The sequence below is a fragment of the Chiloscyllium plagiosum genome, unplaced genomic scaffold (genome assembly GCF_037043375.1).
Source record: "Chiloscyllium plagiosum isolate Xiang-an unplaced genomic scaffold, Cpla_swu_hap1 HiC_scaffold_18, whole genome shotgun sequence".
Lineage (NCBI taxonomy): Eukaryota > Metazoa > Chordata > Chondrichthyes > Orectolobiformes > Hemiscylliidae > Chiloscyllium > Chiloscyllium plagiosum.
Window position 1 is genome coordinate 31,208,054 of NW_028270156.1, and position 14,967 is coordinate 31,223,020.

Genomic DNA, 14,967 nt, shown 5'->3' on the forward strand with positions numbered 1-14,967 from the left:
CATTGTAAAGCTGAAAATTTTACTGCAAGTCTTATCATATATTTTACATCTATGCTATAATTTGGTTAGAATCAGACATACTGGAATCCAGATTTACTGGTTAGTATTTGCAATTACTTAAAACCAGAACCACCAGTTTATTAAGGTGTGCCAAATTGTTTTTTTTGCATTGTGCAAAATTTCACTATGTTGAAATAATATGGACAATTCCTGAAATCACTTCGAAGAAATGATAAGCTGCGCTGAACAATGATCAAAATCTACTTCCCAAAACTGCCATGCTGTGGATCAACACCACTGATGTAGGTGCAGTGTAGAAAGATAATGGACTCACATTAATCATCAGCCCACTTCAAATTTGCTTCATTGGTCAACACTCTTGCGACTGCAAAATGTCAGAACTCTTTTTTTATAATTTTCATTTAGTGAACATTTGCTGTGCACTCAGGGTTCAGAAGATGAGAAATGTAAATTTCAGGAGGAAATACCCTGACGACAAAATCAAATTGGTTCTTAAACAATTGTAGAGTTTTTGTTTTCTACCACACCAATCACTTTTCTAAACATGATCACTCCAAGAAATCCATAACATCAGTCCTCAATTTGCCGGATACTAGCTTGAACTAGTATTCTCTTGTTCTAATCTTGCAATATAATATACACATTCCATACCATTCATCATGTTGTATAACTTGAATAAATGAATAAAACAGTCAACAGCAAACAATGTAAATGTGAATATTTGATGCAATTGTGTTGCATCTAGTTTGAAATGATAGCTTTAGGCTGAGACAAATAAATGAAACAAATTGAATTATACTACACAGAAAAAGACCAATCAGGCCAACTAGACTAGGAAGTGACTTCTCTTTATATGCCATTCTATTATGTTACTGTCTCTTGTCAAGCACCCAAAATATTTATTTTCCTTTGATCACATGTATGCATCAAGCCTCACCTTAAATGTATTTGTGCTCTCAGCTTCAAATATAGAATCAAAGCAGAAAATTATTAGGAAATTGATATAGACATAAAACTTTGAAGACTAGCTCTCGTCTCAGGTGGATCAAAGTTGAATGCATTTCTTCAGCATACGTTGCTGCAACTAGGTGAAACAAATCACTTTTAAAAATGATGATGTAAAACGTTTATTGGTCACCTATAGGTTTTTAAATTATGAAAGGTTTTAATACAATGGTTACAGAGAGAATGTTTCCTTTATGAGGTAACAGCATACAAAAAGGACATCAATATAAGACAGTGACAAGAGATCCAATAATAATGGTATTGGTGCATTAATGCAGAGACTACACAAGCATTTGAGGGAAGAAGAACATAAGAATGAGGAGCAGGAGGAGGCTGCCCGGCCCTTCGAGCCTGCTCTGCCATTCAATAAGATCATGGCCAATCTTATTGGGGACTCAACTCCGCTTACCTGTGTTTTCACCATATCCCTCAATTCCTATATTTTTCAAAGAAGTATTTACCTTAGCTTTAAAGGTGATTATTGAAGCATGGGGAAGGAATTCCATGGATTAACAACCCTCTGGGTGAAGAAGCTCCTTCTCAGTTCAGTTCTAAACCTGCTTCCTCCAATCTTGAGGCCATGCCCTTTTGTCCTAGTTTCACCTACCAGTGGAAACATCCTATTTATTTATACTTTATCAATTGCTTTCGTAATTTTAGATGCTTCTATAAGATCCCCACTCATTCTTCTGAATTCCAATGAATATAATCCCAATCAACACAGTCTCTTGCTATAAGCCAACCCCCTCAACTCTGGAATCAACCTAGTCAACCTCCTCTACACCTCCTCCAGTGCCAGTACATCCTTTAAGTAAGGAGACCAAATCTGCACACAGTACTCCAGGCGTGGCCTCACCAGCACCTTGTATAACTTTAAATTAACCTCTCTGCTTTTAAACTCAACCCCTTTAGCAATGAAGGACAAAATTCCATTTGCCTTCCTAATTACTTGTAGTACTTGCAGACCAGCCTTCTGTGATTCATGCACAAGGACACCCAGGTCCCTCTGCACAGCAGCATGCTGCAAATTCTTACTATTCAAGTAGTAATCTATTTTGCTGTTACTTCTACCAAAATGTATGACTTTACATTTACTAACATTGTATCCCATCTGCCAAATCTGTGTCCAACTCACTCAATGTATCTATATTCCTCCGCGGAGTTTCACAGTCCTCTGCACACTTGCTCTACCACTCATCTTAAAGTCATCTGCAAATTTTGACACCGTACACGTGGTCCCCAACTCCAAATTATCTATATAAATTGTAAATAATTGTGGTCCCAACACCGAGCCCTAAGGCACACCACAAGTCACTGATTGCCAGCCAGAATAGCACTCATTTATCTCCACTCTTTGCTTCCTGTCAGTAAACCAATCTTCTATCCACGCTAATACTCTACCCCTAACACCATGCATCCTTATCTTACACAGCAGGCTCATGAGTGGCACATTGTCAAAGGCCTTTTGGAAATCTAGGTACACCACATCTACTGGGTCTCCGTTGTCCACCTTACTTGAAACGTCCTCATGGAATTCAAAAAGATTTGTGAAGCATGACCTGCCATTCATGAACCCATGCTCTGTCTGTATAATGGGACAATTTTTCAAGATGCCCTTCTATTTCTTCCTTGATAATAGACTCAGGCATCTTCCCCACTACAGAGGTTAAGCTCAATGGTCTATAATTTCCCACCTTTTGTCTACTTCCCTTTTTAAACAGTGGCGTCACATTTGCTATTTTCCAATCTACTGGAACTGCCCCAGACTCCAGCGAACTTTGGAAAACTACCACCAGTCCATCTGCTATTTCTCTGGCCATCTCTTTTAGTACCCTGGGATGCATTCCACTAGGGCCTGGAGACTTATCTATCCTTAGCTCCATTAGTTTACCCAACACTGTTTCTAAGTCCTCACCTACCTTTGTCACTTCGTCACTTACATGCAAGTTATTAGTATCCACCACTGTAAAGACTGATGCAAAATACCTGTTCAATGCCTCAGCCATTTCATCATATCCCATAACCACCTGCCCCTTCTCATCCTCTAAAGGAACATTTATTTTAGCCACTCTTCTTCATTTTATACATTTATAGAAACTTTTTCTATCTGCCTTTTTATTCCTTGTTAGTTTTCTCTCATACTCTATCTTACTTTTCTTTATAGCTATTTCTGTGGTTTTCTGTTGACCTTTAAAGTTTTCCCAAATCTTCTAGATTCCTGCTGTTTTTGGCCACTTTGTATGTCTTCTCCTTCACTTTGATAGCCTGCCTTATTTCCCATGGCAGATTACCCCTCCTCTTACAGTTCTTCCTTCTCACCAGAATATACTTTTGCTGAGCACTTTGAAAAATTGAAGTTCCTCCACTGCTCATCAACTGTCACACCATAAAGTCTTTGTTTCCAGTCTACTTTAACCAGGTCCTCCCTCATTCTATCATAGGCCCCCTTATTCAAGCACAGGGCCCTGGTATTGGATTTTATCTTCACACTATCCAGTTGTATTTTAAATTCAATCATACTGTGATCATCCCTTCCAAGAGGATCCCTGGCTATGAGGTCATTAATTATTCCTGTCTCATTACACAGGTCCAGATCTAAGATAGCTTGCTCCCTCGTCGGTTCATACATGCTTTTCAAGAAAACTATCACGATACACTCAACGAGCTCTTCCTTAAGCCTATCCTGACCGAGCTGGTTCGACCAATCTACATGCATTTTAAAATCCCCCTTGATAATAGCTGTACCATTTTTACGGGCGTTAGTTTTTTTCTTGTTTATTGCCCACCCCAATGTGATGTTATTATTTGGTGTGCCTACCAGTGACTTTTTCTTCTTGGAATTCCTAATTTCCAAACGGATTCGACCTCATGCGCCATAGAACCTATATCATCTCTCAGCACCACCCTGACGTCGTCCTTGAATATCAAAGCTACACCACCTCCCTTGCATTCCTGTTTGCCCTTCCGAATAATCTGGTGCCCCCGGGTATTTAATACACAGTCATGACCATGACACCAAGAGAACAGAGGGCTGCAATATTATACTTAGATGAGAAATTACAAAGATTAGAAAAAAATGAAAAGGGGTTCAAGTACAGCATAAAAACCAGCCTGGACTGTTTTAGTCAGTCAGTTTCTGTGCTTTTTTTTTGTAGCCCGAACAACACCATGTAAAATAAACTAGAACAATTTAATTCATCTTCCTGCTTGACCACTGTATCAGTAGTTACCTTTGTTTCCAGCAATTAAACTGCTACTTCTAGTTACTCATGCCAAGAGGTCTGATGTCATGGTATGGCAGCTTCTGTCCCATGCTATCCTCACATATCCACTGAAGCATGTTTGCAAGCACTCTGCAATTTGACTTCCAACTAAGCATGAACCAAACCCTCTTTCTGCTGCCCTCTACTTTACACTGTAACTGAGGTCTCCGTCACTTTACAGCTCTGATCAAATGACTGAAATACTAATATTGTCCTTTCTGGATGCAATCTTTATGAATTTATTTTGCTCATTCAATTTTATTTACCAATTCATTTTTCTTAAGAGTCTGTACACAGAACTTCTAGCATGTATTTAAGCAACACACTTTCTTCCATAGACCTATATTTATTGTTCAGCACCTTGAGTATTTCTTTTCCTTGATATAAACTTAATTTTTCTTGTTGTTAATACATTCTTCATCTTCACAAAATTTTTGCTGGCCATCTCGATCTTTTGACTAACTTTTGTATCACATCTGCCAACTTGTGTTATGATTTGTCCTAAATAGATAAACTTAACTACTTGTTTCAGTTTGACACAATCCACTTAAATCTTCCCTCTAGTTTTTTCAAATTCATTCCTTTCGGCTAGTATTGTTTCTGGCTTTTGGGTGTCTTACTTAATCTATATTTCTAGCTTTAACTTGATCCATGATAAGTTCTGCTATAAAGGACATTTCGTGAACACAAATTTGCTATGACATGATTGGCGAATTGGGGACACTTTTTAAAAGCGTGAAGTTTTAAAGCATGTATTGGTTAATAACACGATTCTAGCCCTATTAGTTTCAATGGTGCAGCTATTATGCGATTTTCTTATAACATGGGATTGCACAAGAACGGAACTACCTTGTTATAGCATAACTGACTGTATTTAACTTCTGATTCTGCAAGCAGAATTTGTTAGTCAGTGTATGGCAAACGTCTTTTTAAAAATTTAATCTGTTTCTCTAATTAACCTGTTCAGAGATGTTATTATATACCTCTCGGGTCAGGGGTAGGGCCTACCTCAAATTTGTTATGTTCTTGCCTACAATCAGTTTCAGCTCATTTGGTGTGATATCATCACCCTATTGTACAGGAAGGCTGGGAATGGCCAAAAAAGGCAGAAGGGTCGGAAAATCATAACACGTTGCTATGACAAGGGCTAAAAAGGCAATTAAGCAACATAAAGTACTTCTTTAAATGTGAAGACATCTTCATGACTTTTTTTAAGTTTTAAAAGAGAAGCTGTACTGGCACCACAAAAAGCACCCCCACCCTTCTCCCCTCCATGCACAGCTCAGGAACAATTATTGGTAATGGGCATGCAGCAATCATGAGTACCCAAGTAAGAGCAGTCTCCACAAAGATGGTGACAAAGCTGAAATAAGGGCAAAGAAGGGTTCTTGGGAAAATAGGCAGCCAGCCCAAGAGACTGAAAAAAAAGAGCATCCTCATTGACAATCTGGCAGCTTTTTAGAAAAAAAATAAACAGTTCCTCTAACCAGAGGTAAAACTGTGAAAGTTAAATTGTGAAACGGCTAACAGCATCTGCTGTCAAGACAAGAATGTTGGAATGAAGAATTTCCCTTAATGTGGGCTGCACAGGGTCTTTATGTAATAGACTGCTGCGACTTTAATCAATGGACATATGTGGCTGCGCAAACCACAACAAGAGGTGCTCTCAAGATTAAATTAGATTAAAGCAAAGATTTGCTCGCAATGCAGCTGACTGTGCTACGCCTGACAAAGCAGTATTTGTAATGTTGTTTGCGAGCCTTGAATTTAGAGTTCAAATCTCCTGCGCCAACATTACATCCTACAATTCACAGAACACTCGCCAAAACATTAACTTATTGCAGTAGCTACCAAGGCCAATCTAGTACAACTCCAATTGTTAGCCAATAATATTTCCAGTTGAAAGTAAACATGGAACAAATTATGACAGTCAGGTGACAGAGCAGCATCATTTTTTGAAAACACATCAACCAAGGACTTCAAAAATAAGCATAACACTAAATTCCCAAGGACAATCTCAAGCCTTGGAGAATAGAATACAAATATAGTCTGATTATATTTTGCAAACAGTACAAGAATTCTTACTGTTACTGAAAATTTTTTCCCTGCATCCACATGTTTTCTTACACAAACAGTGGACAACGGTTTCAGCATCAAAACCATCATTTAAGTCAGTCAATCTAGACTTGACTGTCTCAAAGACTCAGACGATGACACTAAAGGAGTTGGGGTAGGTGGGAAGGAAGATAAGAAGAGAAGGAGGGAGGGTAGGGAGAGAACAAGGGACTATCAAACCAGTTAGTAAATTATGGCGACTGACCTTCCCAATCCCTGGGTTGTTGTCCTGATCATGTCTAAAGAGATTTTGCCAAGGCAAAGTGTGTCACTGATAATTAGATCCAGATTTCAATGTTTAGGAGCTGACAGAAAAACCCAATGACAGCTAGCTCAGGTTTTAAATTCAGTCACTATGTATAGCATGATCTAAAGGAATAGCTTCAACTCCCAACAAATTATGACAGTCAGGTGACAGAACAGCATCATTTTTTTGAAAACGCATCAACCAAGGTGGCTCAATGATTAGCACGGCTGCCTCACAGCACCAGGGTCCCAGGTTTGAATCCAGCCTCGGGCGAGTGCCTGTGTGGAGTCTGTACATTCTCCCTGTGTCTGTGTAGGTTTCCTCTGGGTGCTCTGGTTTCCTCCCACGGTGCAGGTTAGGTGAATTGGCCATGCTAAATTGCCCATAGTGTTAGGTGCAATAGTCAGAGGGAAATGGGTCTGGTTGGGTTACTCTTCGGAGGTCGATGTGGACTCGTTGGGCCGAACGGCCTGTTTCCACACTATAGGGAATCTAATCTAATCTATAAGGTGTTGCAGTTTCCACAGTTAGTGGAAACACAGTTAGATTGGCAACACTTTTTATTAAAGCTGCAATGACAAAGATAAAGTTGCTGAATACATAGGTTGTGCCTCCAGGTACAGAGATAGACCCGACATCATCAATCCAGGCTATGAGGGCCTTTGTTCAGGTGACATTAGCAAAGTGGAAGTGGAAAAGCAATTACCTTGGAATGGATCACTGCATCAGCGCTAGTTTTGATTGCAGTCGGTACTTGGAGTGGAATTTCCTAAGTTTTATATTTTAAAATTAGCCTGAGCTTTTAAGTCAGAGTTTTCATCTGTCCCAGGAGATCACAATGTCTAGTGGAAAGGTTATATGTTGAAATAAATAAGACACCACAGATATTAGGGAGGGAGTGGAGCATCTTTTATGTCAGAAAATAACCACGGAATAAATAAACCACTAATTAATGGGGTTTTATTTGATTTGTGCACAAATTACAGCATGGCCCTTTCAATGGATGCTACCTTAGGAAAACTCCCTATTTCAATGGTCTCCAATTCAAAGTTGCAACATTGCTCCTGATGTATTACAATTTAAATTAACCACAAAATCATTGTGATTGACAAGGTCCTATCAGAAACCAGTCAGGTACTCTTTCTAAAATGAACAATGGTAAAGAGTACACATAAACCATATTTTACATACATTTATTCCAGAGGATGGTAACTCCATGCTAAGTCTGAGAATCATTCAGTAGAAAAGATTACTTTCCTCATTATGCCTCTGCCAGGTCTTTGAGAGAACTACCCAATTAATCTCACTTCTTTGCACTTTCTTCAGAACTTGGAACAATTGTAAATATACATCCAATTTCCTTCTGAAAGCCAACATGGATGAGAGTGTCTTCCTGTGACCCCAAAGTTCCAGTAATTCAACACCAAAGGCCATGTCAGTAAAATCTAGGTTTGGCTTTTCAGTCACCAAGAACCAGTGGCACTTTCAAACCTTCAACAGCACTTTCAAAGGGACACTTTCAAAGTCTATTTTAGTAAAGAAGTTGTGAATTGGTACAAAAAGGAGGAAAAATTGCATGAAATCTTAACAATCTGACATCCTTACACAATCATGTACCACAAAACCAAATTTTGGATTTGACTTTCAAATACCCAGAAATTAAAAATTAATTTCCTGGAGACTGGAACAGGAAACAAACTAATGTGGCATCAAAAATATCAGAGTTTTCTTAGTTACTGGACAAGACAGATCTCAAATTGAAATGTGGCTTCATAGATCATATTTTGTTTTGGTTTTAACCAAGTAGTCTTTTGCTGAAATATGCAACATTGTACATTTTATTTTAACAATACAACAGAAATAACAAAAGAAATGGAAATTAAATAATGAATAAACCAGAATATCGACTTACAACATAAAATTTAAGATCTTTAAACACACTGTATAATCCCACAAATCTCAAAACCTTTTATAAACTGAAAAGATAAACAACAGCTTCTAAATAGCACCCAAAACACACCACTGGTAGTGTACCCAAAAACATAACTCATACTGTATTCACTCCAGAATCCTCAGCTCTAACACCTTAAGAGATTCAACTTAATTGCAACTTCAACTTACAGACTGGAATTGCAGATAGTTTATATACTTGACCTTAAACATACTCCGCTTTAAGTAACCTCTTCAGGGTTTTATAGGTACTATCACTCAGCTAATCTAGATTCACTATTTCCCTTCTCAGGAGCACTGGTCTCTACAAGTACATTCAGTGAAGGACATCACTGGGCTGCCCAAAGTAAAACTGAAAAAAAAGCCTTCTCAGCTATGGAGGTTTCCCTTAAGTTTACATAAACCTTCTAAATTGAAGTTTACCTTATTCCCTCATAAATCCTACCAGTGTACTTAAAAAAAACCCATTAATTCTATAGTAGGTCTCAACAAAGAAATCACCATGGCTAATTTTACAAGTTAATAATTAACTCCATCAACACAGAAAACCCATGTGTTAGTAACTCAAAACCATAAACTTAACAATTAAATCTCAATCTACACCACAGCAGTAAGCCATATCTGAAATTCGCTCCCTAAAAAATGATTTGGAAGCAGATGTAACAATAAGTTCAAAGGGAGAAGGAAAATTAGCAGGACAGTGAGGAATGGGGAAGGATAGGAATATTAGCTGACATTATTTGTTTATGTGTTGAGTGTGTCACTGGCCTTCCCTATATGCCCTTGAAAATATGATGGTGAGCTACCTTCTTGATCCATGGCATCTGGAGGGCTCTCAGAAAGGGAATTCCAGAATTCTAATGAAGCAATGTAATGAAGGAATAAAGAAACAGAAATACATTTGTAAATCAGTGTGGTGTATGACTTGGAGGTGTTGGTAATCCTCAACCATTTAGATAGCTTTTTCATTTACACAGGCATGACAAGGTCCTTCTGTGCTGCCTTGCTCTATATGACTTCACATGACCCCAGATTTGCCACTACAATGTTTGACTCTCTGAAACTTGCCCCTCCCACCTATGTAACTTACATGCTCTCTTCACGAAAACATATGCAACTCTCTAATCCCTCAACCAAGTCACAAACATATTTAATGAAAAGCTGAAACCTCAGACATATTCCTGGGAAGACATATTTAAACTTCAGGGGTGACAGTGGGAGCTACAACAAGGGAAAATATGCCAGAAACTGAAAACGTGGTAAGAAGCAAGCCGTCAAGACTGTCATTAAAGAACACAATTGGTCTGTAATGTTGCTCAGGGAGGAACAAAATGTCCCTGCAAATTCTCGCCTTTATGCAACTCCAGTATCACCACAACAGGTTTTGACACTCAGCTGCCCTGGCAAGTGACCTACAAGCCAATTACATTAAAGCTTCCACCAGCAGTTGACTACAGTCACACACAACGAGGGATATGCAAAGTCTAGACGGACAACTTTTTACATACTTTTTCATTGGTATCAGCTTAATGAAGATCTGATTTTGCCATAGAAGAAATCTAATGGTTCACAAATGTCCTTTAGGGTAGGAAATCTTTACCCAATTTGGTCTATGTATGACTCCAGACCCACAGTAATGTGGGTGGCTATTAACTGTCCTCTGGCTAATTAAAGATGGGGAATAAGTGCTAGCACAGGCAGCAATACCAACATGCCTTGAATGAAGAAGAAAAAAATAAATATGGCTTACAGAAACAGTACTGACATTTGCAGTTCACCTAGGACAACCCTGGTATACCTGGAAGGCTGCGGTGCACCGTAGTTTGAAAGACAGTTGCAACTACATTAGTGCAGACCATCCTCCCACATCCAAACTGGAAAAAGAAATTACAGTTGACAACTAAAAAATCACAGAAAGGAAATGCTTGCATTTATGCAACTCTTAACCTCAAGATATCCCAAAAGCTTAACAGCCCACTAAGTACTTTGGAAGTGCAGCCACCACTCATGTGCAATAGAAAACCCAACCATCAATTTATGCATAACAAGTTTCCACAAACAGCAATGCAATAAAGACCAGATAATCTTTTTTAGTAATTGTGATATAGGGATTCAGAGATTGGAACAACTTGTATTCGTGTAGGCTAATAGTGCATCATAAAAAATCTCAGTGTGCTTTACAGGATAACTTACAAAGCAAAATTTGACACTGAACCAAATAAGGTAATATGAAGGCCAAGGGGCGAAAACTTGCTCAAATGAGTTGGAAAGGCAGAAGGATTCAGGAAGATAATTCCAGAACTGAGGCTTGAGGCAGCAGAACACACAGCCATCAATGGTGCAATTTTAAATCATAGATGCTTAAGGAGGTTGAAACATACATCTTAGATGCCAAGAAGAACTTTTCTGCTCTTCACTGAAATAGTGCCATTAGATCTTTTATTGAGGGGACAAAACAGTTTAGCTTAATATTTCACCTTAAAGACAATGAAACACTCCTTCAAAATTATGTGGGGTTGTCAACCTAGATTTTTGTGCTTGAGTGGGACCTTACCTTTTGACTGGAAGACGAGAACATATTGTCCTGAGCCACTACTGACATCACTATTCAACAAAGACAATGGTAAAAAGTGACCACATGCAGACAGCTCACACCCAAGAAAACAAGAATCAGTTTGTAACTTGCACAAGAAGTGCAATGGAGCATTACATGTGAGTAAAATGCTTTTATAGTTCAAAGGAAAACCAGCTATTACAGAAATTTGAAATATTTACTTCTACCTTCAATTTATTAAATTATAAAATAGATCCAAATCAAGCAGAGGTTGTCAGGCTTGCAAGAGTCCAGCTATCTGATGCTAGACACGTTGCTACTTGTCTAATTTATTCACCCATCTCTTGGAAGAAGCAAAACTTAAACTAAATCAAGCTCACCAATGTCCTACCAAAAGTTCCTCTTCAACCTCTTAAAGGTCAGCAAGCAAGCCCTGGGGTGGTCCAATCTAGTTAGTTATTTCACATAATAATTAAATACATCTAATGTCTTGATAACATGTCAGTCCTTTCTGGAATGCTATTCCACAGGACTACCACACCTTTGAACAAAATTTAAACATTTAGCCTCCCTGTCAGCAGGTTTGACACAAGCAATCACCTCAAACAATCAACTTGTATTGTGTCAAAAATGTCTGCATAATTAAAATCAGCACCCTTTTAAGCGGGGACACCCGCAGTGCATTCAAACCCAAAGCAGGCATTCTGTGTTGAAAGATCATCGTTCAGGACTGCCCTCCTGAGCAATTATGGACACCTCTTTACATAAAGCCTGAGATGGGAGACACAAATATTGTAAAATACTCGACAAAAGATTTCATTAATACCTGATATAACGGTCACTTTGATCACACTTTGTATCAATATGCCAACTATTATGTCTAAACTTTGTTTATTTTGATCCAAGCTGCTGAATAATGCACTTGAAACTTAAATCTAGTATCTGGCATCTTTAATTTACACTGGGATTACTTCTCATAACTAATATAAAATACCCAAATCTAGGTAAAACATGTAATGGTTATTCTTCCCTTTCACCAATGAATAAAAATGTACTAGAACCTTTACTGGACTGCTCTTCTTTCTTTCAAGCAGCAATTTAAAAGCTGCAAGTACTTCCTACAGAATTTCAACTGCTGTTCTAACAAAGCGAGTCGACTATTTTTAGACATAAACCTGGTCTCCCTGAGGTAGCTCAATTAGCGCAGCGGGTGGGACAGCAACATCTGTTTATTGCCTTTCCACTCGTATCGTGAAAGCATATTACCTAAACTTAGCGGTGGTATCACTGCCTGAAAAATAAGGGACTATGATTTTGTTACAAGGACAAGACTGACAATTTTATCAAATTGTAATTAGAAGAATGAATATATGGATACCACTCTTTCACATTTACAGTTGACTGCATCCCTCGGCTGTGACCTCTCAATTAAACCTCAGCTGTTCCACTGCCAACTTCCAGATCAAAACAAGTAGAACAATTCAAAATATTCCAGCACTGCTGATCTTCAATAAAACTAGTTCTTTATCTAAAATTAATTTAAACTGCACATTCATAATCTGACATAAGTGGAACAATTTTTTTTGACACTGGAATGATTTCTGCAGAAGCTCAGATTTGAAACTTAATAGAATTCTTTCCCCTTTTCTACAAGACCTTTTCTTTTCCTCCCAACACTTTGCTTGCATACCACGATTACAGGGATTAACGGTTTGATAAACTGCATGAGCTAATACGCTAAAGACAAATCAGCTGGAGTTGATCTTTGACAACTAATGCTCTGACTGCTAATCCATTGGCTCAAAGACAAGTAATCTTTGAGGAGAAAGTGAGGTCTGCAGATGCTGGAGATCAGAGCTGAAAATGTGTTGCTAGAAAAGCGCAGCAGGTCAGGCAGCATCGAGGGAACAGGAGAATCAACGTTTCGGGCATAAGCCCTTCTTCAGGAATTCCTGAAGAAGGGCTCATGCCTGAAACGTCGATTCTCCTGTTCCCTGGATGCTGCCTGACCTGCTGCGCTTTTCCAGCAACACATTTTCAGCTCAAAGACAAATAAGATAATCAGTGTATAAACAAGGATAGGACTTTAAAATAACGTCATTTACAACATCATAGAAGAGTCACATTCCCTTCAATGATACCCAAAAACAAACATATGTGGGAACGTGAATATATCTCCAGATCAGCCAGCTTCTCAGGTTGATGGTTTGTCCAGTAATTGATTTAGTGAGGTTGATGTATTGGACGTTAGTAGCAGTATTTCTGTGCATACAACAGTGGCCTATCCTATTTGCTCCTGACACATTAGCATTACTGACAAGCCAATATTTATTGCCCATCCTTATTTGCACTCAAGACTTATAAGCAGAATACACAAGTAAACTTCTAGCCTTAAAATATACTAGCACTATGATATTCTGATATGCGGTTCTGTCAGACCAAACTGAGATGATAAACTTATGTAATGAAAAACAGGGAATGGTACTGAAAGGATGATCACTTACAGTTTTTGCCATAATATCACATGTTGAGATAATAGGTTTTACTCTTTTAATTAAAACTTGCTGTGAACAAAGCAAATTAACTGGATAAATCTCCAAGGACATTATCCTTCAGTCAGTAACAGGTCACCTTCTACTCCTAAACCTTTTTACAAATCCACATGGCTGCCTTCAATAATTCACAACAGTAGAATTGAGTGAAAAGTAATTAACTCGTGTCTGTGTGAATACATGCTTGCATAAAAAAAAAATTGTTTTTTAAATTGCTCAGGTTATAATTCAGATGCAGCAAATGACAAATCAACAAGTCTGAATTTGGGTAGAGAATCAATTTCAGTCAAACTGAAAAAAGTACACAGTTGGATGCTGTGACAAACTATTGCTCAAGGGAGGTGATGCCCTGGCGGTATTATCGCTGGATTGTTAATGTTCTGGGGACCTGGGTTCAAATCCTGCCATAGTAGATGGTAGAATTTGAATTCAATAAAGATCAATTTCAATAAAATTAAGAGTCTAACGACAACCATGAATCCATTGCCAAATTCCAGACAAACCCAGATAGGTCACTAATGTCCTTTAGGGAATGAAATTGCCATCCTTGCTGGTCTGTTCTACCTGTGACTCCAGACCCATAGCACAGTGGTTGAGAATTTGCTGCGCTCTAGGCAATTAGGGATGGGTAATAAATGTTGGCCTAGCCAGTGATGTCTTCATTCCATGAATGGATAAAAGAAATTGCTGTTCCACCTTTACTTAGAAAGCTAATGCCCTTTCCCTACATCTCTTGCATACTTTGACGCAATGCTGCCTAATATGTACTATTTCCATTTTAATCTATGTCACTTACAGCTCTCCAGAAAATTATCAGCTTGAAGATTTTCCTGTTTCTTGCTTTCTTCCTGACTCATATTCCTGTCTGAGAAGCCTTTCCCCAACCATGGAGTTTATTCTCAGTTGTCTGATTATTCAAACTTCCACAAGTTGGGCCTTGCTTAGCATCTTTCGCCCAGCCCAGGCTCTCATCAACATCATACAATACTTCGGACTTCCTTCACAAATGCCCTCTATAGACAGATGTTCAGTGATCTCCTCTCTTTTCTGTGAGGAAACGCAAGTGTTGGACCAGTTTTAAGCTTGCACTCTGATGTTTTTGGGCTAGCATCTATCCATAGATGGTTCCAGTCTCTCAACCATTACTATTGACAGAACTACACTTACGTTGTTTCAGCTGATATCCTAGGGAATTAATTTACAATGCTTTTCAGCTACAGCAATCGACTGCTCAAGTCTTACACGTCAATGCAGTTTTCT

At 38.5% G+C, this 14,967-nt stretch overlaps 1 protein-coding gene across 5 annotated transcripts in view; it reads right to left on the reverse strand.

Moving 5' to 3' along the window:
- far1 (fatty acyl CoA reductase 1) overlaps nt 1-14,967 on the reverse strand; it is a 94,090-nt gene that overhangs the window by 15,742 nt on the left and 63,381 nt on the right. The window lies entirely within an intron of this gene.